Genomic DNA, 6,051 nt, shown 5'->3' with positions numbered 1-6,051 from the left:
AGAATCAGAAACTGTAAAAGAAGAAGACGGGATTGAATTGAAGCGGTTAAGCAAAAATAGCTCCATGATACCAAAGTGAACTTGTTTAAAGATTAGAAAATTTTAAATTGTATTTGAGAGATTGAAGTTAATAGAGAGAAAGAAAACTCAAAATAAAATTACAAGAAAACGAACTTGATTTAGAAAAGACAAGCTACTTATCGTAGAGACTAGTTCACTCAAGTGATAATCACGCTTATAGACTCTAAGAAAACATGTGCAAAGCACGTGAGATATAAAAGCCAACAGACTACAGAAAGTACCGTCACTAGCAAGATGGTAGTGTCACTGCATTTTAGATCATATATAGAAATCTAATTCTAAGTTTACTTTCTGTTCTTGCTTAACCTTTTGTGGTTCTGTGCAAGTATTGTTTGCTTCGGTTAATATCGAAGAGAAATTACAATTGTATTGCCTTCTTATCGGGCTTAAAGAACGATTGACACTAACGAAAAAGAAAATCATCAGTATCTAAAATTTAATTGATATATAAGATCTGATGAAGTGGGTGTTAGAACAAGAGCGACTAAAAATCAATCTTGCAAATATCTAGAAGGATTATAACTGATCAAAAAATAAATAACCTGGAAGGAGTTTTGAGATTATGGGTTTTGCAAAAATAAAAAAAAAATTAAAACGAAGGTTTGAAAATTGAGTTTTTGATTTTGATGGGTTTGTGGGTTGATGAGATAAACATGCTCCAAAAAACCTAGACGGTCATGTTTTGAAGACAAAGGTTGATGATGCTATTCGCATGTAAAAGAATAGATAATAGTGATCTACGGGGGTACACAAACTAATTTTGATGCGGTAAGAAGAGTCAAAGACTAACACAAAAGGTACTAAAATAAAGGGGTATCACTAGTATTTTTGTGGTAATACGAAGGAACACTATTATAATAACCTTGTTTTGATTTGCGTATGATAGCTAAACTCAAATAAATCCTTAAACCATTTTCTGATTTTATTCCATGAAGAATTTTTCTCTTAAAAGCTTTCATTGTCAAATGAGTAATCTCATGCACTAACACCTCATGTACAATGGGTTTTAGGAGAATGCGTTGCTTTGCGATTCCGAACCCTCGTTGCTGTTAGAGCATTGCTCGGTCGAACTCGCAAGCGTTGCTATCTCAAGCTTGTTTGTCACGTTTAGTTGCCAAAACTATAAGTCTTGATTTCTAGTCTACTTATAGCTAATCTCGGATTAGGATAGTAAGTGTGTTGAGCTTTAGTGTCCACGGCGTTCATCGAATGAAGACGAAGAACTACTCAAGGGAACTTGTAGAACTTCATCAACAAAAGGTATGTGGAGACTTGAACTTATCTATCATTCAAAAATCTATCTATTCTATCTCCTATTTGAGACAAAAGTGGTATTGCTATATAGACTTCAATTATACACATTTGCTATCTCGAGCTGAGTTTAACTCACTTATCTATTTCTCGAAATATGTATTGGTAAGCTTTCGCTTTAACCAAGTTCATCTTTACTCTTGACGAAAGTCATATTGATTATTTCAATAACTTGAAAATTGCTTTGATGCAAATAGTTTGTGGATAACAACTATTGTCATCCTCTATGAAAGTTTCAATGATCGAAATGAGAGTTTAGAATAAGTAACCATGTTTGGATATAAACATAGTGCATATTCACATTTGTGTAAAAACCCAAAACTAGGAACCTAAGTATGTGTACCCGTACGCGTACTGGTTGGTTGTTGGAAGTTCGGAATCTAGGTATGCGTACCCGTACGCTTACTGGTGGAAGATTGGGTTTCGTGAATTTCTGCTGGAGTTTGGAAGTGTGAATTGGTATGTGTACCCGTACACATACTGGCGTAACCAAACTCGGTCCGAATACTTAGGTATGCGTACCCGTTTGCATACTTAAGTAGCTTACTTTCTAAAATCGGTTTGTTCATGAACTAAAACATTTATATAATAAGGAATGAAATCTTTTGCAAACCGTGGCTATGATGTTCATGAATTGATTCGAGTGAATCAAAATCGATTTTGCTTCAATTGTGTCTTGTATACTTCTATGATATCTAAGCAATTGAACAACTCTCTAACTAGTTTCATTTGAGTCATTTGAATTAGTTATGGTGAAGATGAATAAGGTTGATATGAAAGTGTTCATATGGCTAACCATTGGTTAACTATTGTTGAACCGACCAAGTGTACACGTTTAGGTACGGTTACTCAAACCTAAACGAAAGTACATTTCATTTGTGTACAACAAGCTAAGCTCGATCTAACGGTTGAAAGATATTAGCTTGAATCTAATCAAGTTTTCATCTGAAGGTGAATATTGAATGCTTTGTTACCAAGGTAACTTAGATTGCAAACCCTGATTTGAAATCTATATAAAGGAGAACTCTAGAAACTGGGAAACCTAATCCCCACACCTCCTGTATGATACTAGTTGCATAATCTAGAGTCGATTCTCCTTTAACCTTAGGTTTTTCACGAAACCCTGTAGGTTAACGACTTAAAGACTTCACTGGGATTGTGAAGCCATACCCAACTATTTTCTCTGTAGTTGCGTGTTCTGATCTTGATGTTTTCTATTGTGATTGAGTACTATCTTCTTTAAGATTTGCTCGAGATTTTATCTTCGATAGGAAATATTGAAAAGTAGTCACAAACACCTTCGTCTCATCGTTTGTGATTCCACAATATCTTGTTTCTTTAATCGATTAAGATTATTGTAAGGTGATTGATAATACTAGGTTTTTCTTCAGGAATGTAAGTCCGGTTTATCAATTGGTTCCTGTTCACCTTGATTTATCTAAAGACGGAACAAAAATCGTAGGTATTTCTGTGGGAGACAGATTTATCTATTCAATAGACTTTTCTGTGTGATACAGATTTGTTTATCAAGTCTGTTAGAGCATTGCTCGGTCGAACTCGCATGCGTTGCTATCTCAAGCATGTTTGTCAAGTTTAGTTGTCAAAACTATATGTATTGGTTTCTAGACTACTTATAACTAAGTCTCGGTTTAGGACAATTTAGTGTAGTTGAGCTCCATAATCCATGGTAATCATCTTACGAAGACGAAGAACTACTCAAGGAACCAGTGGAACTTTATCCGACTAAAAGGTATGTGGAGACTTGTTGTCACTCAAAAGTCTACCTCTCTATCTCCTACTCTTAAGACAAAGTCGTATAAGTATGATAGTTTTCATACATACACATTTGCTATTTCGAGCCGAGTTTACTCGCCTATCTTTTTCTCGAAATATGTGTTGGTAAGATTTCGCTTTAACCACTTTTCATATTAACTCGTGACAAAATCCATGATGACGTTTCAATCTTGAAAATAGCTTTGATGACGATAGTCGCAAATAACGACTGTTATAACATTATAGAAGAATGTTTCAATGATTGAAATGTAGAGTTGAGATTACGTAACCAACTATGGATATAAGCATATATAGTGTGTTCGCACATTAGTGCAGGGACGGAACTAGGATTTGGAACTAGGGGTGGCTTGGGAAAATTTTATGCATTCTAGGGGTGGCTAGTAACAATTTCAGTTGAATTTGCATGGGAATTTGCTAAGTTACACTACGTATTTTAAAAAAAAATCAAAGTTTGGGGGTGGCTTAAGCCTGCCCAAATCTGGCTACAGATCCTCCACTGCATTAGTGTATAAATCCTTATGCCGGAAACCAAGTGTGTGCATACGATATTGGTGAAGGAGACAGGTTGGGTACGCGTATCAGCGAAATTTTTCAAACGGAAAATTTCTGCTGAGTCTGTAAGTTTGCAAACTGTTAAACCATTCACCTTGGGTATGCATATCCGTACGCGTACCCACAGAAGTTTTCGACCGAAAATTTCTGCTGAGTTTGTAAACTCAATTCCCGTAGCTATGGTACACGTACCCGTACGCGTACCCAAGCTGGTTATATTTCTCAAATCGGAAGTTAATGAACTTAAATAATAAATCAATAAGGAATGCAATCTTTGCAAACCGTGGCTATATTATTCATGAATTGATTCAAGTGAATCAAACCGATTTTGTTTCAATTGTGTCTATTCATAAAGACCTAAGCAATTGAACAACTCTTCAACTAGTTCTTATGAGTTATTTGAACTAGTTATGTGAAGAAGATGAATATGGTTAATATGGAAGTACTCATATGGCTAACCATTGGTTAACTATTTGTGAACCAACTAAGTGTACACGTTTAGGTACGGTTACTCAAACCTAAATGAAATACATTTCATTTGTGTGTGACAAGCTAAGTTTCGATCTAACGGTTGAAAGATATTAGCTTGGTTAAATCAGGTTTTTCATCTAACGGTGCATATTGAACGCTTTGTTACCAATGTACTTGGATTGCAAACCCTGATTTGAAAACTATATAAAGGAGACATCTAACAACTGGAAAAACCAATCCCCACACCTCATGTGTGATACTAGTTGGTTTTGCTAGAGTCAATTCTCCTTTAACCTTAGGTTTCTTCTCGAGACCCCGTAGGTTAACGACTGAAAGACTTCATTGGGATTGTGAAGCCAGACGAAACTACTTCTCTTGTAGTTGAGCGATCTGATCTTAGCATTTTCTATCGTACGAGTTCAATTGAATAATTGACTTGAGATTATATCTCCGATACGACAAGATAAAAAGAAATCACAAACATCTTCGTCTCATCGTTTGTGATTCCGCGATATCTAGTTTCGCTACCATACTATTTAGATTATTGTGAGGTAATTGATAATTCTAGGTTTTTCTTTGGTAATATAAGTCCGGGTTATCTATTGGTTCTTTTTCACCTTGATTTTATTAAAAGACGGAACAAAACTCTTAGGTTTATCTATGGGAGACAGATTTATCTATCATCGTAGACTTTTCTGTGTGATACAGATTTGTTTATTAAAGTCTTCGACTTTGGGTCGTAGCAACTCTTGGTTGTGGATGAGATCAGCTAAGGGAATCAAGTGCGTAGTATCTTGCTGGATCATAGATGTAAGGAGCGCAACTGTACCTTAAATCAGTGTGATATTGATTAGGGTTCAACTACAGTCCATACCGATGTTAGTTTGTAGTAGGCTAGTGTCTGTAGCGGCTTAATACAGTGTGGTGTTCAATCTGGACTAGGTCCCGAGGTTTTTATGCATTTTCGGTTTCCTCGTTAACAAAATTTCTGGTGTCTGTGTTATTTCTATTCCGCATTATATTTTGTTATATAATTGAAATATCACAGGTTGTGCGTTATGATTAATCAATTAGAATATCCAACCTTTGGTTGTTTATTTAAATTGATTGACACTTGGATATTGGTCTTTGGTACCATCCAATTTTATCTCTCTAGTATTTGATAAAGACTCGCAGATTCTCTTTTGCTTGATTATAGATCAAATCGAGAGATTGAGATATTAACTCTTTGATATACTTTTATCTATATTGAGTCTGACTGCCTAGTTGATTCTCTAAAAAGTATATTGGAGTTAGTCCATATAGATTGCTAATCGAAATATTGGGTGAGGTTGTTAGACCCCCGCTTTTTCAAAGTCTTCGACTTTGGGTCGTAGCAACTCTTAGTTGTGGGTGAGATCGGCTAAGGGAATCAAGTGCGTAGAATCCGGCGTGGTTCTTGAGGCGTAAGGAACGCAACTGTACCTTGATCAGTGTGATATTGATTAGGGCTCAACTACATTCCGGTCTGAAGTTAACTTGGAGTAGGATATTGTCTCTAGCAGCTTAATACAATGTGGTGTTCAAATCTGGACTAGGTCCCGGGGTTTTTCTGCATTTGCGGTTTCCTCGTTAACAAAACTTTTGGTGTCCGTGTTATTTCTTTTCCGCATTATACTTTGTTATATAATCAATCAATTAGTAAATCCAACCTTTGGTTGTTGATTGAAATTGATTGATCCCTGAACATTGGTCTTTGGTACCGATTTCTCTTGTATTCCATCGGGCTCGCAAATTCCTATTTGTTTGATTACGGAATGAATTGAGAAGTTGAGATATAATTCTTTGATATATTTTTCTTAA

Source organism: Papaver somniferum, chromosome 7 (assembly GCF_003573695.1).
Source record: "Papaver somniferum cultivar HN1 chromosome 7, ASM357369v1, whole genome shotgun sequence".
NCBI lineage: Eukaryota > Viridiplantae > Streptophyta > Magnoliopsida > Ranunculales > Papaveraceae > Papaver > Papaver somniferum.
The sequence above is the reverse complement of the archived record's forward strand: the minus strand, read 5'-3'. Positions refer to the sequence as shown.